This window comes from Stegostoma tigrinum, chromosome 21 (assembly GCF_030684315.1).
Source record: "Stegostoma tigrinum isolate sSteTig4 chromosome 21, sSteTig4.hap1, whole genome shotgun sequence".
NCBI classification, from domain to species: Eukaryota; Metazoa; Chordata; class Chondrichthyes; order Orectolobiformes; family Stegostomatidae; genus Stegostoma; species Stegostoma tigrinum.
In genome coordinates, this window is record NC_081374.1 from 42,178,752 (window position 1) to 42,199,006 (window position 20,255).

General features: G+C 45.3%; 1 protein-coding gene across 5 annotated transcripts in view; it reads left to right on the top strand.

Moving 5' to 3' along the window:
* Positions 1–476: 476 nt before the first annotated feature.
* mical1 (microtubule associated monooxygenase, calponin and LIM domain containing 1) overlaps positions 477–20,255 on the top strand; it is a 91,799-nt gene continuing 72,020 nt past the window's right edge. For 2 of the 5 annotated variants that reach the window (XM_048553484.2, XM_048553483.2), the window contains exons 1-3: positions 477–862; positions 11,216–11,306; positions 19,498–19,577. The gene's annotated coding sequence lies outside the window, so the exon portion shown is untranslated. The remainder of the gene's footprint in view (positions 863–11,215; positions 11,307–19,497; positions 19,578–20,255) is intronic. The other 3 variants (XM_048553482.2, XM_048553481.2, XM_048553485.2) reach the window with 2 other exon arrangements.

Genomic DNA, 20,255 nt, shown 5'->3' on the forward strand with positions numbered 1-20,255 from the left:
TGGTGCTGTCACCAGTTTGACATTCTGAGGCATACTGGGGAGAGGCCGAAAAGAAACCGTGCCTATGAATTTCCAATCCAGATACAAAATCTGGGTCTGATAGGGTCGAGCACAAGGTTGATGCCCCCCACAGTCGATGTGCCTGGTGCTGAGCGCCGTTGCCACTCATGGACTGAAGTGATGGGGAAAACGATTATTCCAATTCCGTTTTATTCAGGATGGGGAAAGTTGGATAAATAAATGGTTGAATTGAGGCATTCAAGACAGGATTGGACGACTGTTCGAGTTGAAACAATGTGCAGGGTCATTGGGTTGGGCAGGAGAATGGTCCTGGTATCAGAGAGATGGGCCGAGCGGCCACTTTCTGCACCTTACCCAGTCCTGCGAAGTGCCCTGTTGCAATTGATGGTTTCTCACTGCTAGCCGTTCAGTTTCCTTGAGACAGTGTGGGGGTGGTAAGCTCATGAGCAGGCAGATAGCGTGTACAAGCACTTCAATAACCACACTGTCCCCCCAACACACAAACCGTTCCTTCCGATGAGACGGCGGGGACCGTCCTGTTCGGGAACAAAAACACTTCTGCTGCTGAGTCTTTGGTTCCTCTGCGTGAACAGCCTGTTAAAACGCTCAGGATTTTCTTGGCTACTTCCTGATTATGGTACAAATCAGTCCCGCCCTGGAATGAGCAGAAGCAGCAGCCGCTGACGTGAACTTCGCTTCTAGAGCTTGTCAAAGCCTTGCAATTAGGGACATTGAACTGTACACATTGTGGGAGAAAACGTGAATGTTGTTCAGTCGTGGAGTTGACGTTCCAGTATCAAACAAGTCTTCGCCCTTCCCTTCATCCTGGCCAGGTTATCCGGTAATGTGCTGAATCTTTTGTAATCTCTTTCAGTTTGCGTTGTGCTGCTTGTTTGATCCTGCAATCCACTCCAATGTGCTGTTAGCCTCCCACCCCCCCAAATCCTTCGCTGATTTCTCAGCGGAATCTCACTGGGCTCCGAGCTCCTGGTGCAGCCGCTCGTGACTGAACGGCATCAGCTGGGAATGGAGGTTGGTGTTGGCTTTTCCATCCTCAAAAGGCTGTTGCAAGAAACGTGGCAATCAGCGAGGTCTCAGCAAGAAATGCCGAGAGGGGAAAAAAATAACAGGAGGGTGCCATTCAGGCCATCGTTGGGGCTAGAATTTATCCAACCTAATCCTACACCTAGTGTAGGTTACAGCATTCATGTAGTTTGTTTTAAATTTGCATGTTCGCTTTTACCAACTTCTCAGTCATTTGCACAGCCCCAGCAACTCTTGAGGTGAAAATATTTTTCATCTCCACTCCGATTCCACAAATAAATATTTTGCATCATGCTCTCTGATTACCGGGCTCCGGGACTGGAAATTAATCCTTCCCATTGTTGGGAAAACAACCCCAGCCGGTGGCCTTGGTAACATTCTTTTAAACCCTCTGAAGTACAATCACATCCTTCCTGTACTGTGGTGACCAGTCGTCAGCCTGTAGCAATGCAACAATGTGACAATGACCAGATAATCTGTAGTTATTTTAGTGATCGTGGTTGAAGGATAAACATTGTCCAGGATGCCCCAGGAGGATTTTACTGCTCTCTGTCGCAGGTCAAAACATTTACCATTTAATGTCTCATTTGGAAGACAGCTGCCCTCCTTCAGACCTGCACGTCCTTGGAGTGCAGTTTGAACACAAGGTGTTCTCTGACTCAGGCAAATAGCCTGTAGGATAATCCGAAGGCAGATTCCTGCCGAGCCTGGAAATAAAGACAAGAAATGCTGGAACTTTCAGAAAGTCGAGCAGCATCTCTGGTGAAACAGGGTTAATATTTTACGCTGGACGTGGTGCTTTAGTAAATCCAGACGCTCAGGCTAATGTTTCGGGGGGCGCCTACCATGACGGATGCAGAAATTTAAAATTGGATAAAACAAATCTAGAATTAATAAACTGCCCCCCAGTGGCAACACTGTCAACTGTTGGTTGTAAAAAAAATTTGATTTGGGCGGCACGGTGGCTCAGTGTTTAGCACTGCTGCCTCACAGCACAAGGACCCCCGGTTCAGTTCCAGCCTCAGGCGATTTTGTGTGTGTGTGTGTGGAGTTTGCACGTTCTCCCCGTGTCTGTGTGGGTTTCCTCCCCCATTCCTAAAATGTGCAGGTTAGATGGATTGGCCGTACTAAACCGCCCATTGTGTTCGGGGATGTGCAGGCTTGGTGGTTAGCCATGGGAAATGTAAGGATTGGGTGAGATGCTGTTCAGTGGTGTGGACCAGATGGGTCAACGGTCCTCTATGGTGTAAGGATTTAATAATTCACAATATCCTTGGGGGAGTGAAGTCTGCCATATTTACCTGGTCTGGCCTGCGTGTGATTCCTAACCCGCAGCAATGTGGTTGACTAGGGATGGACAATAAGTGCCAGCCTCAACAGGAACACCCACATCCCTTCAATGGGCTTTTACAAATGTTGAGATGAACTGGATCTCACTTGCTTTCTCAGTAACTTCGGCAGGAACTGAGAGCTGGTAAACCAAACAGCGTCTGGGTCATAGGAAAAGTCTGTCTACTAAACATGCCTAGGCTGAGATTGTTACAGGAATATTAAGGTGCAGATTATTTTGTAAATGGGGAAGGCTTTGGAAACCTGAAGCACACAGGGACTTAGGAGTCCTAGTTCAGGATTCTCTTAAAATTCGGTTGGCAGTTAAGAAGGCGAAAACAATCTTAGCATTCATTTCAAGAGCGCTAGAATACAAGAGCGGAGATATACTGCTGAGGCTTCTGGTCAGGCAGCATTTGGAATATTGTGAGCAGTTTTGGACCTCACATTTAAGAAATGATGCATTGGCCATGGAGGGCGTCTAAAGGAAGTTTACACAATGATCCCAGGGCTTGTCATGAGGAGCGGTTGAGGAGTCTGTATCTATACTCAAGAGTTTAAAAGGATGAGGGAGGATTTGATTGAAGCTTATGGAATACAGAGATGCCCAGATAGAGTGGATGCGAAGGAGATGTTTTGACTAGTACGAGACACTAGGACTGAAGTGCACAGCCTCAGAGTGAAGGCAGGACCTTTTAGAACTGAAATAAGGAGGAATTTCTTCAGCCAGAGTATGGTGAATCTGTGAAACTCATTGCGGCAGAAGGCAGTGGAGGCCAAGTCATTGAGTGTATTTAAAGCAGAGATAGAGAAGTTCTTGATTATTAGGGGGATGAAGGGTTATAGGGAAAGGGCAGGAGAATGGGGTTGAGAAACATATCAGCCATGATCAAATGGCAGAGCAGACTCAGTCGGCCAAATGGCCTAATTCTGCTCCTTATGGATTGTCAATTTTCAGGACTAATGTTTATTCTCTTGCACTCATGTCGGCAGACTTGGACTGGCTGCACATTTTTGAAAGTTGAGTGCCATGCACACACGCACACCTGTGTTTAACCAGAGAAAATCACACTTTATACCTCAGTGTGCACATGGGCCCAGCTTAAGTAGAAATTGCATGCTTGTTTGAATTACTTTGGTGATGCTCACAAGAAACTCGGCCCAACTTTACTGTTTGAACAGAGTACTTCCTTTGGTCCTGCAGGTGTGATGTGCAAGTGCTTTCTCTTTACAAGAGCTTCAAGTCAAAAGGAAATCTCACTGACTCATTTCCCTCCGTGTGACGTATTTCTGAATCATGGATATGTGAAATGGCACATGACTATATCATTACACATCACCGACACATTCCACCCCCCCAACACCTCCCCCCCCATCTCTCTCTCCTGATACGTGCTGATCAGGACGATGCTGGTTCAATTCTCAGTCTGTGCTGTGTGGTTAATGTCAGTGAGAAGAGATGACACTGCTGTAGTTTGCGCCGATGCATTAGTTCCTTTCTGCTGCAATCCATTGATTTTCCACCATATCCATGGCGTCGCAGACCAGCACCTTCCAAGGTCCAGGATTATGTGCTGAGGGACACACTAAAGCTTGGAGCAGCTGCTGCCAGGGGGCAATGGGGTAATAGCACTGTCTGAGGTCTTTCTGCTGAAGGGAAATGGGGAGTTCTGTGGAAGGGTCGCCAGACCCGAAACGTTAACTCTGACTTTTTTCTTCACAAATGCTGCCAGACCTGCTGAGCTTTTCCAGCAACTTCTGTTTTTGTTGTTGTTAAATGGGGATTTGTTAAGTTATCAGGACCCTCCTGGTGCCTCAAATACACATAAATAGAATCGGGTTCAAGTCGGGCATGTCTTTGGGTTTGTTTGGGTAGGGTCAAACACAAATTTTTGATTGCTTCCTGTGTTTGTGACTATGTATACATATAAAAAAAAATTTCTGAATAAAGTATATTTTGAAATTTCAAAACAAAAAATCTGGTTGGAACATTGAGGGCCAGATACAACAGCTAGAGAGAATAACTATCTATCACCGCAAGTGTTCACTCACAAAGGAAGAGCAGCGGCTTTTCTGGGATTTATAGTGTGTGGCTGACATCATCTGGCATTGATATCTGCAGGAGAATGGAGAGAAGTAAAAGGGAAGGAAAGGGGAGGGGAGGAAACTGGAAGGGAGTGTAGAGGATGGATACAGGCTGAATGAAATGGACATAAATAAATATTCAAGACGTAGGTGCAGCGCTTGGTTTTAGACCACACTGAGCACCTATACTCTATCTCCTGTTAGAGTGTTGTGTTCTGTTGTTCTGTGTTGGATGGTGAGAAAAGTTCTGAGGAAGGGTCATTGGACCCGAAACGTTAACTCTGTTTTCTCCTTCACAGATGCTGCCAGACCTGCTGAGATTTTCCAGCAACTTTGTTTTTGCTTTGAGCCTTGTTTGCTTTGTTTGGGGGCTCATTGAGTACCTTAAATACACAGCACTGAAAACTGCCTTTCGTGGCCTACACTGTGTTAATATCACACTCTTTTATCAGCCTTGTAAAACCTTAGTCATCATCACCATCGTTGGAAAACATTAGTCACGCCACTTTGCAGTCTTTGTATTGAATTAAATGGTGAAAGTAGCATGTTAACTTGTGCTGGGGCACAGTTCACCAACAGCCTGCAAGTGTAAAGACTGAATGTCAGATAGGTTATTCCACCACTGAGGTATTACAGCCATTCAAGAGCTGTGGCAGAGAGGGAGAAGAAGGGAGAAAGGAAGATTGGGGTGGAGGTTTTGGAATATCCCTGGTTGGAAGCATGTTCCCCGCTTGTTCTCTGATACATTCCCAGCAAGGACCAGTGCATACTACTCACAAGAAGGATGCGATAAGAATTCTGTGATGCTTTCCAGTGATGTCCTATTAAATACCCCCTGCTGGGAGTACGAAAATGGCCTTTGCATTTCTATGGATGTCAGGCATGGCTGTGAGGCTCTTCACTGTCGAATATTCTGAATCGTCACTCTTCTGCACTGACAAACAGAGCCTATTATGTTTGGGGTTGGTAAGCACAGTTGGCTGGACAGCTGGTTTGCAACATACAGTGACACTAATTCAATTCACACACCAGCTGAAGTTATTACGAAGGTCTTGGCTTCTCAGTCTCATTTGTCGGTGACCCTTGGGTGAGAGTTACCACCAGTCATCTCTCTGTGGTGAGAGAGCAGCCATATAGTCTGTTGAGACTATGGTGACTTTGACCATTATGAGCTAGCTCCATCAACAGTGCAGCTTCCTGCTTCCTTTGGGAATTTTCTAGGGCTGTAGCAACATGTGTCAGCCGTTCAGCCCGTCAGACCACTTCCATCATTTAGTTAGATCACGGCTGACTGGGATATTAACCTATTAATGTGCTTTCAATCCAGAGCTCTGAATACCCTTTACTAACAAAAAGGTCACTCCTAGCATTCATTCCCAACAGTGACAGCTCTGAAAATAGTGATTGGACTCCATCACTAGGTGTGACAGTTACAGGTATGGCCGATGTTTAGCAGGAGATAAAACCGACTGCAGAGTGCCTCAGGGTCACAGTTAGGCCACCTTACCACAGGATTGTGTTTGGCTGCTGCGAGGTTCATTCTGGGAACAGAACGATGACTGGTGAAAACATTGCTTAAAAAAAGGCACATCTTGTCAAAGCCCTTTGTCTTCCATTCATCAGGATTACTTACAGGAAACCCAATTAAAGGGGAAAGCCAACATTTATATCACATGGGAGGACAGTGTTGGCAAATGGATTCTAATTGGCAGAAGCATTATCATGGAGAATGGCGGTTGTTCCCTTGAACTTACATTCTTGTGAATATTCCTGGAGAGTGCAAGACAAGAAGCTACTAGGTAGGGAATTCCATGATTTTGACTCGACAGCAGTGAAGGAACGGCGATATATTTCCTAGTCGCGATGGTGAGTGGCTTAGAATGGAACTTGCAGGGGACGGTGTTCCCATGTAGCTTCTGCTCTTATCCCTCTAGATGGAAGTGGTCGTGAGTTTGGAAGGTGCTGTCTGAGGATCTTTGGTGAATTTCAGCAATGCATCCTGTAAATCATACACACTCTGCTGCTGAGCATCTAGTGAATGTTTATAGGCGTGGTGCCAATCAAGCGGGCTGCTTTGTCCCGGATGGTGTCAAACATCTTGAGTGTTGTTGGGACTGCACCCATCCAGGCAAGTATTCCATCACATGTGCCTTGTAGATGATGAACAGGCTTTGGGAAGTCAAGAGGTGAGTTACTTGCACCAGTGTTCCAAGCCCCTGACTTGCTCTTGTAGTCCCTTTGGTCAATCGTAACCTGAAGGATGTTGATAGTAGGGGATTCTTTGATAGTAATGCCATTGAATGTCAAAGGGCGATAGTTAGATTGTCTCTTATAGGAGATGGTCATCTTCTAGTGCAGATGTTACTTGCCATTTGTCAGCCCAAGCCTGGATATTGTCCAGATCTTGTTGTATTTGAACATGGGCTGCTTCAGTACCTAAGGAGTCTCAAATGATGCTGAACATTGTGCAATCATTGGCAAACATCCCCACTTCTGACCTTAAGATAGAGGCAAGGTCATTGATGAAACAGCTGAAGATGTTTGGGCCTAGGACACTACCCTGAGGAACTCCTGCAGAGATGCCCTGGAGCTGAGATGATTGACCTCCCACAACCACAACCATCTGTGTTTGTGCCAAGTATATGACTCCAACCTTTGGTCAGCAATGACCGCAAACTGAAGTGGACCAGCCATCTAAATTCTGTGGCTACAAGAACTGGTCAGAGGCTAGGAATCCTGTGGTGAGTAGCTCACTTCTGACTCCTCAAAGCCTATCCATTGTCTACAAGGCACAAGTTCTAAGTGTGATAGAAAACACCACACTTGCCTGGATGAGTGCTACTCCAAAACTGAGAGCTGGTAGTTCTTCTAGCCTCTCTGACGAACTTTACAATATCAATGTATCAACCAACATCACATTTTGGGACCTTGCTCTGCACAGGTTGGCTGCCTTTGGCCCTCCATTACAACAGTGACCACACTTCAGAAGACTTTAATTGGTTGTGAAATGCTTTGTGACATCCCAAGGCCCAAGAAGACTGAAGGTGTCACTTAAGAAGAGAAGGACTAGGGGCAGGAGGAGGCCATTCAGCCCTCAAGCCTACTGTGCTGTTTGATGCGCTCACTGCTGATCTCATCTTACCCTCATCTCCTGCCCATGCCCTATCACTCTTTAACCTGTCAGTAATTAAGAATTGGCCTATCCCCTCCTTAATGTTCCAGCATCCACTGTACTCTGGATTAGTGAATTCCACATATCATGACCCTTTGAGAGAATTCATTTCTCTATCTTAAACCTGCTCCCCCTTATCCTAAAACTTATGATCAGTTGTTGGAAGTGGAGCAGTCACTAACCAGAAGGTCCTTTAACCACAGAGTCTCTGCTTCAGAGCTGGACAGATGATGGGGATGAATGTTGGAACTCGCAGTGAATGATTAGGCACAAACTGAAATGTTTTGGAGCACACTAACAAATAGTGCACATGAAACATTGCTAAGGAGAGAAAAAGACTGAAGGTGATGGAAATCTGAGTTCAGTGGAGAGGCTGGAATATTTCTCCGTAGATCCAAGAGAATTCAGAGGAGATTTGACAGAGGTGTTCAAAATTATGGGCTGTTTTGAATTTGTGAAAAAAAACTGGAATGTTTGAAAGGTCAGTATGCATAGATTTAGGGTGGCTGTCGAATAGAGGTGACAGGAGGAAACCTTTCATTTTACATACAGTGGATGGCGAGTTGACATCAGTTGCCTGGAAGGGTGCAGAAGCCGATCCAAACTACTTTTCAGAAGAGAATTGAACAAACGGAAGAGAAAGGTTGCATTTATATCATGTCCATCAGACATCTCAAAACATTTCGAAAACCAATAAAGTATGTTTTCTTTGAAATGTGTAGTATAAGGAAGTGCAGCAGCATACATGCACAGAGGAAGCTCCCACATATAGTGGTAATGACTAGGTAGTCTGTTTTTAGGATGATGATTGAGGGATGAACGTTGGCCTGAATGCCAGGGAGTATCCCTCTGTTCTTCAAAATAGTGTCATGGGATGTTATTTGTCCACCAGAGAGGGCAGATAAGGCTTCATTTAGGGGAGGCAATGGCCGAATGGTATTACCGCTGGACTGTTAATCCAGACACCCAGATTCTGGGGACCCAGGTTCAAATCCTGCCTTGGCAGATGGTGGAATTTGAATTCAATAAAATATCTGGAATTAAGAATCTAACGATGACCATGAATCCCTGGTCAATTGTTGGGAAAAACCCATCTGATTCATTAATGTCCTTTAAGGAAGGAAACTGACATCCTCACCTGGCCTGGCTGACATGTGACTCCAGACCCACAGCAAAGTGGTTGACTGAGACAGCAGGAACTGCAGATGCTGGAGAATCCAAGCTATCAAGGTGTGGAGCTGGATGAACACAGCAGGCCAAGCAGCATCTTAGGAGCTGGAAAGCTGACGTTTCAGGCCTAGACGCTTCATCAGAAAAGGGAGACAGGGAGAGGGTTCTGAAATAAATAGGGAGAGGGAGGAGTGGATAGAGCAGAAGATTGGTGGAGAGGAGACAGACAAATTAAACAGGCTGAAATGGATCCAGGAAAGCTGAGTGTATGTGGGGAGGTAGGGAGGAGATAGGTCAGCCCAGGGAGAATGGACAGGTCAAGGGGGCGGGATGAGCTTAGTAAGTAGGAAATGGGGGTCGGGCTTGAGGTGGGAGGAGGGGATAGGTGAGAGGAAGAACAGGTTAAGGAGGCAGGGATGAGCTGGGCTGGTTTTGGGATGCAGTGGGGGGAGGGGAGAATTTGAAGCTTGTGCAATCCACATTGATGCCATTGGGCTGCAGGGTTTCCAAGCGGAATATGAGTTGCTGTTCCTGCAACCTACGGGTGGCATCATTTTGCCACTACAGGAGGCCCAGGATGGACATGTCGTCTGAGGAATGGGAGGGGGAGTTGAAATGGTTCGCGACTGGGAGGTGCAGTTGTTTATTGCGAACCGAGCGGAGGTGTTCTGCAAAGCGGTCCCCAAGCCTCTGCCTGGTTTCCCCAATGTAGAGGAGGCCACACCGGGTACAGTGGATACAGTATACCACATTAGCAGATGTGCAGGTGAACATCTGCTTGATGTGGGGCCTGAGATGGGGAGTGAGGGAGGAGGTGTGGGTGGTTGGCTCTTAGCATCCCTCTGGGCAATTAGGGATGGGCAATAAATGCTGCCTAGCCAGCGATGCCCACATCCCGTTAATGAATAAAGAGAAACAAAATTTTGTCTGAAGGGTCGCGCTTCCAAGAATGCCACACCTACTGTGTGCTGCGCTGTCATGCCAGTCTTGTGTTTTGTGTGTGAGTCCTGGAATAGAACCTGATCTCCGAACCCAGTGACTCAGTAGTGAACACTGGCAATGAGCCAAATGGTCTCCTGTGTGATTTAAAAAGATACAAAAGCAAAATGCTGTGGATGTTGGAAATATGGAGGTATAGCAGAAAATGCAGCTAATGCACAGGCAGCACCTCTGGATGGAGAAGCACAGTCAGTGTTTCAGAACATCTCACCCAGGCGCACCTCCCTACCCTATCCCTATAGCCCTGCATTTCCCACGGCTAACACACCTAGCTTGCACATCCCTAGACACTTTACCAACGCCAATCCATCTAACCTGCCCATCTTTGGACTGTGGGAGGAAACCGGAGCACCAGGAGGGAACACGCACAGATACAGGGAGAATTTGAAAACTCCATGCAGACAGTTGCCCGACCGTGGAATCAAACATGGGTAGCTGGTGCTGTGAGCCAGCCCATGTTAATCTCTGAGCCACCATGCCACTTGCAAGGTGAGATGTTAGCCTGCATCTCCAGACCATTAGACACGGCCTCTGGATTACTAGCCCCCAGTAATATTAGCACCGCACCACCGTCTCCTCATGCTGTTTTCAGTACTCTGTTCATTGTTCCCAAAAGCGGCTGTGTTTACTTCCTGTTCGTATTTTGGAAATGTATCTGAATGCAAGAACAAACATCAAAATAAAACGAAAGCAAGGTACCAAAGAAGCTGAGATAACAAAGTGTGGGGCTGGATGAACACAGCAGGCCAAGCAGCGTCTTAGGAGCACAAAAGCTGACGTTTCGGGCCTAGGTCCAGATAGTCCTCAGATGACATGTCCATCCTGGGTCTCCTGCAGTGCCACAATGATGCCACCCGCAGGTTGCAGGAACTGCAACTCATATTCCGCTTGGGAACCCTGCAGCCCAGTGGTTCATCCAGCCCCACACTTTGTTATCTTGGATTCTCCAGCATCTGCAGTTCCCATTATCTCTGATAGCAAAGAAGCTGCAAGTTTGAAATAAAGGGGAAATTACTGGAAATACTCAGCAGGAAATATCAGTGAAGAAGCAATAAGAGTTTTTATTTTGGGATGTTGACCTTTCACCTGGATGAGGAAACAGCGCGTTGTTCAGGTCCAAACAACGTGTGTCCTCTTTAAATTTTCCTCCTCTGTGGTGTGGGGTTATCCTCCAGTTCTGAAGAACGTTCTCAATGGACTCCGGCCCCCGCAGATACTGCCAGACCTGCTGAGTTTCTCCAATGCTTCCTGTGTTTGTGTGGGGTTACAGTTTGCCCTCCAGTAACATGACTACCAACAGGAAAGTAATGTCACTTGAAACTATACTGACGTTCTAAACAAAATCAATGAGGCACTGAATATGCGCCAGTGTGACAGCAGCTCTTTCTTCCACAGTCTGTGGTTGTGACATGCAGGAAGAGATTTAAAAGGGACCTGAGGGGCAACTTTTTCACGCCCATATGAACTGCCAGAGGAAGTGGCAGAGGTGAGTACAGTTCCAACATTTAAAACTCATTTGCATATGAATATGAATAGGACTGGGATAGCTGGTCGGCATGGATGAGTTGGACTGAAAAGTCTGGTTCTGTGCTGTACATCTCTATGACTCCATGAAAGGGTATGGACCAAACGCAGGCAAATGGGACCTGTTTAGTTTGGGAGACTTGGTTGGCATGGACACATTGGACTGAAGCCTCTGTTTCCGTGCTGGAACACTCAGTGTTGCACTTGGACATTAACAGGAAGAGGGTGAGGGTAGGGGGATTGAGGAGCATTTTTCACTAGCCCCAGAAGTGTACAGGAGAAATGTCGTCATCATCAATGGATTCATTTTAATCTAGCAGCCCAGGCAGTTGGCTGTTGGATGTAGACTATAGATGTCTATCCAATGACATTGTCTATCAGGTCAGATCTGCTCTGGGTTGATGGTTCACCTCAATCAGACCAATCAATAAAAGGCAGGAAGGTTTTAGAGAACCTCACGCTATTTGGGTTGCAATTAGGGAGGGAGGTGGGGGTTTGGGGGTATGGTGGTGTATGGGGGTAGTGTGTGAGGGGCTGGTGGGGGTGAGATGCAGGAAAAGGCCTTTGACAGAAAACTGCACAGCTACATGGTGGATGTGCTGTCCATAATGCAGTTGGGTCCAACTGCACATTGCCGACATTAGAAGCAGAGTTACAATCAATCAGAAAGCTTGATATACAAACGTTTTGATAAAGGAGGAACACTGTTGCCCAATATCAGCTCTGTCATCATGACCACGTTCATGTGCAGTTGCATCACACAGTGCAGAGATACCCAGCACATGTCCATCCAATGTCATGACCTGCTAAGACCTTACCTGACTCCAGTTTGCAAAGGATGGGTCTTGGACTTTGTAGAATGCTGCGAGCAGTTGTACCGTGTAGGAAATGTAGTCCCGGTGAGGAGAAGAATATGCAGAAATAGATTTTAGACTACAAGCGGTGTACCCTCACAATGCTCGTTGGGAGAGAATTCCAGGATTTTTGGCCAGCAATAGTGATTGATTCTATAACTCCATCATAGCATTGAAGCTCTAGCAGAACTTATCGGAAGTAGTATTTCCAAGTATCTGCCTTTGTCCATCAGGCAGTCGTGGGCATGTACCATGCTTGGTAATGGAGCTGGTTAGGGACCCTATCAGAAGGCTCCTTCAGCAGATAGCCAATGTCATTTGAAAGAATGTCTCACAGCCAACAGTTGCAAACAAGCACCAAGGCATAGCTTGGTTGGTGATGGAACAGGTCTTTCCCATCAGATCCTTCCTTCATGTCTGATGTCTCTGCATGTTGCCCTCAAGGCAGTCATGGAAGAGAACAGACCATTGTCCACATCCTCGTGGAATGTGCCTTCGCAAAGGAGGTCAGGATGCTATTGTTTTTGTCAAGGTTCATCCAACTCTGTGATACAGGACTCTGGGTTTTAATAACTGTTCCACCCACTTCAAACACCAATTGCACCTGGAGGAATATCAATTCAGTGAAAGATGCTCTTTGGTATCTGAAACCTGCTGGCCTTTCACTGCCTTCAACCAAAAAAAACTGTCTCACTCCAAGGTCCAGGACTTTGTGCTGAGGGGCACACTGAACCTGGGACCAGCTGTTGGGGAGGTACAATAGGGAAAAGTCATCTTCTAAGGCCTTTGAGCCGAGAGTCTAGAAACTGCCAAACCCCTGGGGCTATGTTCCTTGGAAATAAGTTACACTGTGAAGTTCACAAATAATGATATCATTTTGAGGCAGGTGTAGAGAGAAAAGTTTATATCCATTGCATTGTTGTGCACCTCTCACTTTGAAGTGAAGGTAAGGTGGATCGGCCATGCTAAATTGTCCTGCAGTGTTCGGGGTATACAGGCTAGATGGGTTAGCTATGGCAAACGCGGGGCTACAGGGATAGGGTATGGGATGTTCATAAGAGGGTAGGTATGCTTAACATGGCATGTATATTGCAAATAATAAGTATTGCAATTTTTTCGAGGCACTTTAAGTTTGGAAACACGATGTATACGGACGAGTTGAGTTTAATTGCAAATATTCTTTTTATTCATTCTCAAGATTTTGGGTGTCACTAGTTGACCCAGCGCTGATTGCCTGGCCTTTACTGTCCTGCTAAAAGTGCTGGTGAAGTGTCTTCTTAAACTGCTGCAATCCATGGCGGGGAGTTGTACAGTCACTATAGTGTTAGGGAGAGAGGTACAGGAATTTTACCAAGTGATAATGAAGGTGACGTAGCTCCAAGTAAGCATTGAATGTGACTTGGAGGAGAACTTGCAGGTAGTGGTGTTCCTAAGTATCTGCCTTTGTGTTTCTAGGTGGCAGAGATCCTTGGTTCGGACAATGCTGTGTTGAGGAGGCATGGCAGTTTTTGTGGCACTTCTCCTGGGTGGTACTCACTGCTGCCAGGATGCTTCATTGGTGAAGAGTGTGCAAGTTGAAAGTGGTGGCTGGGGTGCCAGTCAAGGACCTGCTTTGTCCTGGGTGGCGTTGAGTTTCTAGAGCGTTATTGGAGCTGCACCCATCCCAGCAAGTGGGCAGTAATCTATCATATTCCTGACTCGTGCCTTGCAGATGGTGGACAGGCTTTGAGGAGTCAGGAGGTGAGTTATTCACCTCAGAATTCCCAGGCTCTGACTTGCTCTATTTTGACTGACATTATGTATAAGATAAATTTTTGAGCAAAAAGTAAAGATTCAAGTGTTCAGCAAATCATACGAGACAGTTGCAGTCTACCAAGTAAACAATTTGGAAGGCATAGCGTATGTTCGCCTTTGTAATGAAGATTTCAGTAGAAGAGAAAAGTCATCTCACTTCAATTGTGTAAAACACTGGAGAGATTGCACCTAGAGTATTATCTGTAGTTCCAGTCCTCATGTCTCAAGGAGGGTGTATTTACTGTAGAGGGAGTGCAACATAGATTTGTCAGACTCATTCCTGTGTTGTTGAGACTGTTCTATGAGCAAGGGCTCATTTTCTCTAGCGTTCAGAATAATTAGAAACTTACAAAATTCACAAAAGGCAAAGCAGGATAGATGCAGATAGAATGTTTCCCTGCGACTGTGGAGTCTTAAAACCAGGGGCACAGTATCAGCATAAAAGGGAAGGTGTTTAGGGCTAAAACAAGGACCAGCTCTTTCTCACAGAGTGGTGATTCTTTAGAACAGTCTGCTTCAGAAAACTAGGAATTCAATTAATAACCAAGTCTAAGGCAGAAATTGATAGTGTTCTAGTTACAAATGGCATCAAAGGATACGGGGACAGTACAGACAAGGGTTTAAGGTAGATGATCAACTATAGTCAAAAATAGCAGACAAGGTTTGAAGGGCTGAATGGTCTTCTATGTTCCTATCAGAGAAAAACAGTTCGAGTTCAGGTTCCACCTGAATGTGTGGTGGAATCATTGGTGTGCAGTTTATAACCCTGGAAGCCATGTGTAATAGATGAATTACATGTTCACGATCATATCCACAATGTGCAATAAAGCACTGTATTGAACCGATGGAAAGAACAAAGAGTCTGAGAGTGAAGTTTTGGGTGGTAAAGGATATAGGCAGTATTATAAGACAATTTCTTTGCAGATTCTCCCACTCCACTGCCAGGTGTTTAGCAGAATGCTGTAGAAAACCAGAAAGGGATTTGTATTCCCTAATCTTAGAGGCATTTCCAGGCCATGGCTCCACTCGCTCTATCATCACTTGAGACAGGGATGGCAGATGGAAGGCTGGGTGTGAAATCAATCTGGGTATCCTGCTACAGTGTGTAAACCTCAATGGAGCATAGCTGCAGAGGGTAGAGCAGGGCTGTGCTGTTCAGTTCAGCATCATTGATCCAGGAAGGAGAAATTAAGCCAGTTTCTTGCCCCTCATTGCTGTCAAGTGAACCCCGCTCACATGGGAAGATGTTGCAAGAGTATTGAGGGTGAGTTTAGGCTGGTCTTTGGCTGTTGGTCACATTTCTGCCAGTATTCACCACCTAGACTTGTACGTGTAGAACAATCACACTGCTGAGACTGGATGCAGATCTTGTGTTTCTTTCAAAGCTGCCTCATGTGGTCAACCCCACAACACCGTACGTTTGTTAAAACAGATGAAGTGGAGCATATGGCACTAATTTCTCAGTGGCGCCTAGCCAGGAAAGGATAACCTGACATTTCTTCTCCTTGCTGAGCTGGGCTTTGTGTTTTAACATATTTCAATGTGGGGTAGGGTAAGCTGTTGCGATGCTGCTGTATTCAGTTAGCATCTTGGTCTGGTCAGTACAATGTGTTTAGACCTCGCCCGCTGCTGGGAGGTTTGTAGTGAGTATGTTGCCATCACTTGTGATAATCGTGCCATTCGCAATGGGAGGTGTGATGCAATGTTTGGCACTTCTTGCAACGACAGGCTTGGAAATGTTAATGATAAAAGGTGGCTCTTGTGATGGCTTAAATGGGAGGCTGTCTAGCACTAGCTTTGCAATGACAAAAGAAACATGTGCATGGAAGTTGGAGAGAGGTGCGAGCATTATAAAGTAGTTGAACCTTGATTACCCAAACATAGACTGGAATAAAGATTGTGTTAAGGGCAGAAAGGGGCAAGTGTTTTTAGATTGTGTTCAGGAGAATTTCTTACAGCTTATGTGTCCAGTCCAACAAGAAAAGAGGCAGAGACCCAGTCCGTTGGAATGACATGGGCCATACAGATCAAGTTTCCATAAAGCTGTAACATTACCTGCCAATTTTTAACCTCGCTGCCCCAGCCAATGAAGCAAGCATGCCATATGCCTTATTGATGACCTTCTCCACCTGTATCGCCACTTTCAGTGACCTGTGTACCCGTACACCCAGATTCCCCTGCCAATCAGTACTCCTTTATTTTTGTTCGTAAGAGTTGATCATCCTGGGCAACACATTACAAGATCCTATGAGTTTGCTACACTCTGGTCAGTGCATCCCAATGTATTTAGAAAGCTTCAGTTCCTCACACAGGATACAAATGGAGTAGAATGATGTAGAGAGGTAGTTTCCTGAAAGAGGAACAGAAAACTGTTACAGTATAACAGTGACTTGAAAAATGGTGAGTTTTACTTTGGTGCAGAGGTTTCCTTGTGTCATGTTCTGACCAGACAATAGCAGAAGCCAAGAGCAGGCAGTCAATTGCAATGTCTGGCCTCTTCTTTGAAATAGGTCCTGAAATCAGGAAATGGGTTAAACAGGAGATATATGAAATGAATTCATGAATGCTGTTCATAAAGAGCAAAACGGCTGTAATCTTCCTCATTGCGAATATGGTCAGAAATGAGATTCTTAATGTTTCTCAAATAATCTCAATTGTTTGAGGCCGGGAAAAGAAAACAGGAGCCCGGATTCCTGCTCATGATTGATATCCACAGATCCTGGCACCTAATATTTAACACTTGAATGTGAGTGGGTTTTGAGTTTAAATTTTGTCCAAATGCACTGTGTGTGAACTCTAGCCAGATCTTATGTGCTATAACAGAACAGCAATTGACATAATTGTGTGAAGAGCGTTTGATGGCCAATTAACTTTGCTTCAAATGTTGCAATTTAGGGAGGGGTAGCAGCTTATTTATTTTTCTCACCAAGATCCCACCGTACCTGGTGTTCTCAGGCAGCCCCCGACTACTTAGTGGGCCTCCTCATTCTGCTTAGCTTGAGGCACAAATGAGGTGTTTCTAAAGGAGGGGCCTGCAGTTAATCCTGACCCATATGATCATACAAACCTCTGACTGGGGGCAGGAGGAGTCCATTCAGCCCATTGAGCCTGCTTTGTCATTCCATAGAATGATGACTACTCCAGCTGTGGCCTTAACACTGCATTCCTGCCTATTCCAAATAACCTTTGACACCTTTGTTCATCATTGCCTTTGAAACTCATTGGGGCTTCTGATACACAAACAAGCAACTGCAGAAACAGGAGGAGGCCATTCAGCCCTCAAGCTGTGCTTTCCCATTACTTGAGCTCGGGGATGCTCTGCATCTACCCAGCTCGGAATGGTCACCCTTAATCTTCATGGCCAATTAAATAACCTGTTGATTTCAGTTCTGAAGTATTCCCTGCCTAGCCACAGGCATTTTATGAGGAGAGCGTTCTCCATTTTCACCATCTTTTTGTCTGAAAGGACCAGCTGATTTCCCTCCTTTGAAAATAAGGCTACTACTAATGCTGACGTTCCTGATTTTTGTTCCACCTTCAATAAATTGTTTCCCTTCATTCACTGTTTTTAAGGCTGCCTGTAAAATGTTTCTGGTTGGAGACCCACACCAGAGGTTGAGTGGAAAAGTAAAAACTACATTGGGCAAATGTAGTTCACCATAGTTCCACTCTATCATTAGGGAGCTGACTGGTGGTGAGAGACAGTAGGAACTGCAGATGCTGGAGAATCTGAGATAACAAGGTGTGGAGCTGAATGAACACAGCAGGCCAAGCAACGTCAGAGGAGCTGGAAAGCTGACGTTTTGCATCTGTCTGGACCCTTCTTCAGAAAACAAAGTTCTGACTGCTGGTGGTTTCATCTGAGGAACACCACACCTCAAGCAAAGACCAAGGTGGAATCTTTATGCCAATACAGGAATTGAATCTGTGTTGTTAGCGTCACTCTGTATTGCAAGGCCAACCAACTGAGCTGAGCTAGCCACTAAGTGCAGTACTATGTGTGCACAGTACTTCTGAAGGTGCCATTGTTAAGCTAAGACAGTAAACCAAGACTACATTCCGTACTTAGGTGTATATAAAAAGACAACAACACCGAGGTATCCATAAGATCTGCTATAACAAAGTGTGGAGCTGGATGAACACAGCAGGCCAAGCAGCATCTTAGGAGCACAAAAGCTGACATTTCGGGCCTAGACCCTTCATCAGACCCTTTTCTGTTTATCCCTCAGTTAACATCAGATTGTGAAAACAGATTTATTGGAAGTTTTCGGGTGCAAATGGGCCGGTATATTTCCTGCACTACTACAGATACTGATTGCACTTAGGTGCAATACTGATTTACACTAAGGTGTAAGATCAGGGGGTCGACTATCCAGCCCGTTCATTCTGCTCTGCTATTGAAAGGCACACAGCTAATTTAGTTTATGGCTTCAACTCCCATTTTTCGACAAGTGTTTTGTTGGCTTATAAAGTGCTTTGAAACGTCCAATGCTGTGTAAATCGCTATATTAATTTATTCCATGTTAGAGAAAAAAATGTGGATTTTACATTTTGTGAAAAGTAGAACTCTTTCCTCCAGAAATCATGGGAAAAAAAACACAACAGGTAAAACCATTTATATTCAAATATTTTCCCTTTATCATTCCAGCCCACAAGTGTTCGCCCAAAGACATGTTCATTTCAAGCCACCTGTTTCTTTGTATAACAAAGTGTAGAGCTGGATGAACACAGCAGGCCAAACAGTGCTGTGTTCATCCAGCTCTACACTTTGTTATCTCGGATTCTCCAGCATTTGCCATTCCCATTATCTCTGTTTCTTTGTAAAATTCCCTAAAGCTTTTCTAACAATGGTGGCTAGGTCTGACAAGAGTGATTTACATATCTCTCCTTTATCAAGATTTTAAGGTTTTAGCACCTAATTACACACTTTGAGCCTCAGGTCCATCAACAGTCCCTTTCCTGCTCAACCGCCCATTTAAATTTTTAATGGTTTATTCCTGAGTAACAAGACTATCAGATCAGATCATCCACAGAACATTTCCTCATGCATAGTCATACTTGGAGTTATAGCAGAATAAACTCAGGGCTATTTCCAGATCTGGGCGTGTTGCTATGTTAAATAATAGCTAACACAAAGAGGTGCAAAATGTGGGTTCAGACCAAACACACACACGGTTCAAAATGATGGGCAAGTTAAAAACAAATGGGCTCGAAACCTTAACTCTGCTTCTCTCTCCACAGATGCTGCCAGCATAGCTGAGTTTTTCCAGCGGCCTCTGATTTTATTTCAGATTTCCAGTCTCGGTAGTATTTCGCTTTTAGGGGAAAAATCGTCAGCTGGTATCAGGGTTCGCCTTTGCTATCCTCATTGATGCTTTTCTGTACATTTCTCTATTCTGGGCGTGTAAAAGCATGCAGTCACTTTTCGTTAGCTTAAGAAACAAACATTAAATTTTGTAATGTGAAATTGACCATCCAGACTGTAATAATGTGTCCCTTTGTCAGGGTCTGATGCGATTCCGTGAGGACAGCCGGCTTCTGGAACCGATTCTCAATCAGTTCAGAACTCCTCCAGCATTGACCAGGTGAGGCGACCTGCAGAAGCAGGTCCTGTCGCAAATGCTGCACCGTCTTATGCTCAAAGATTTTTCTGTCAGTTGCTGTGTCTGTTTCTGGAAGTATAGGGTACGAACTCTGAGGACTGCATGATTTCAGAGCATCAGTGGGATTGAGCTTTTTAAACCCAGGGCTTTAATTTCGGGTGGCATTGTGGCTCAGGGGGTTAGCTCTGCTGCCTCACAGCGCCAGGGAACTGTATTCGATTGTACCCTTGTGCAACTGTTATGGAGCTACACATTCTGTCTGTGCAGGTTTCCTTCCACAGTCCAAAGACTGACCATGCTAAATTGCATACAGCATTTGAGGTAGATATCGGGGAGACATCAGAGGTAGGTTCTTTACTCAGAGAGTGGTAGGGGCATGGAATGCATTGCTGGACAGGGAAGTGGAGTCGGCCTCATTAGGCTCATTTAAGCGGCTATTAGATAGGCATATGGATGATGGTATAAGGTAGCGGTGGAGGTTAGATAGACCTTAGGTTTCAGGTAAAAGTTCGACACAACATCATGGGCTGAAGGGCCTGTACTGTTCTATGTTCTATGTGTAGGTTAGGTGCATTAGCCATGGGAAATGCATGGTTACAGGGATGGGCCTGGTTGGAATGCTCTTCAGGGGGTTGAGGTGAACTTGTGTTTCCACACTGT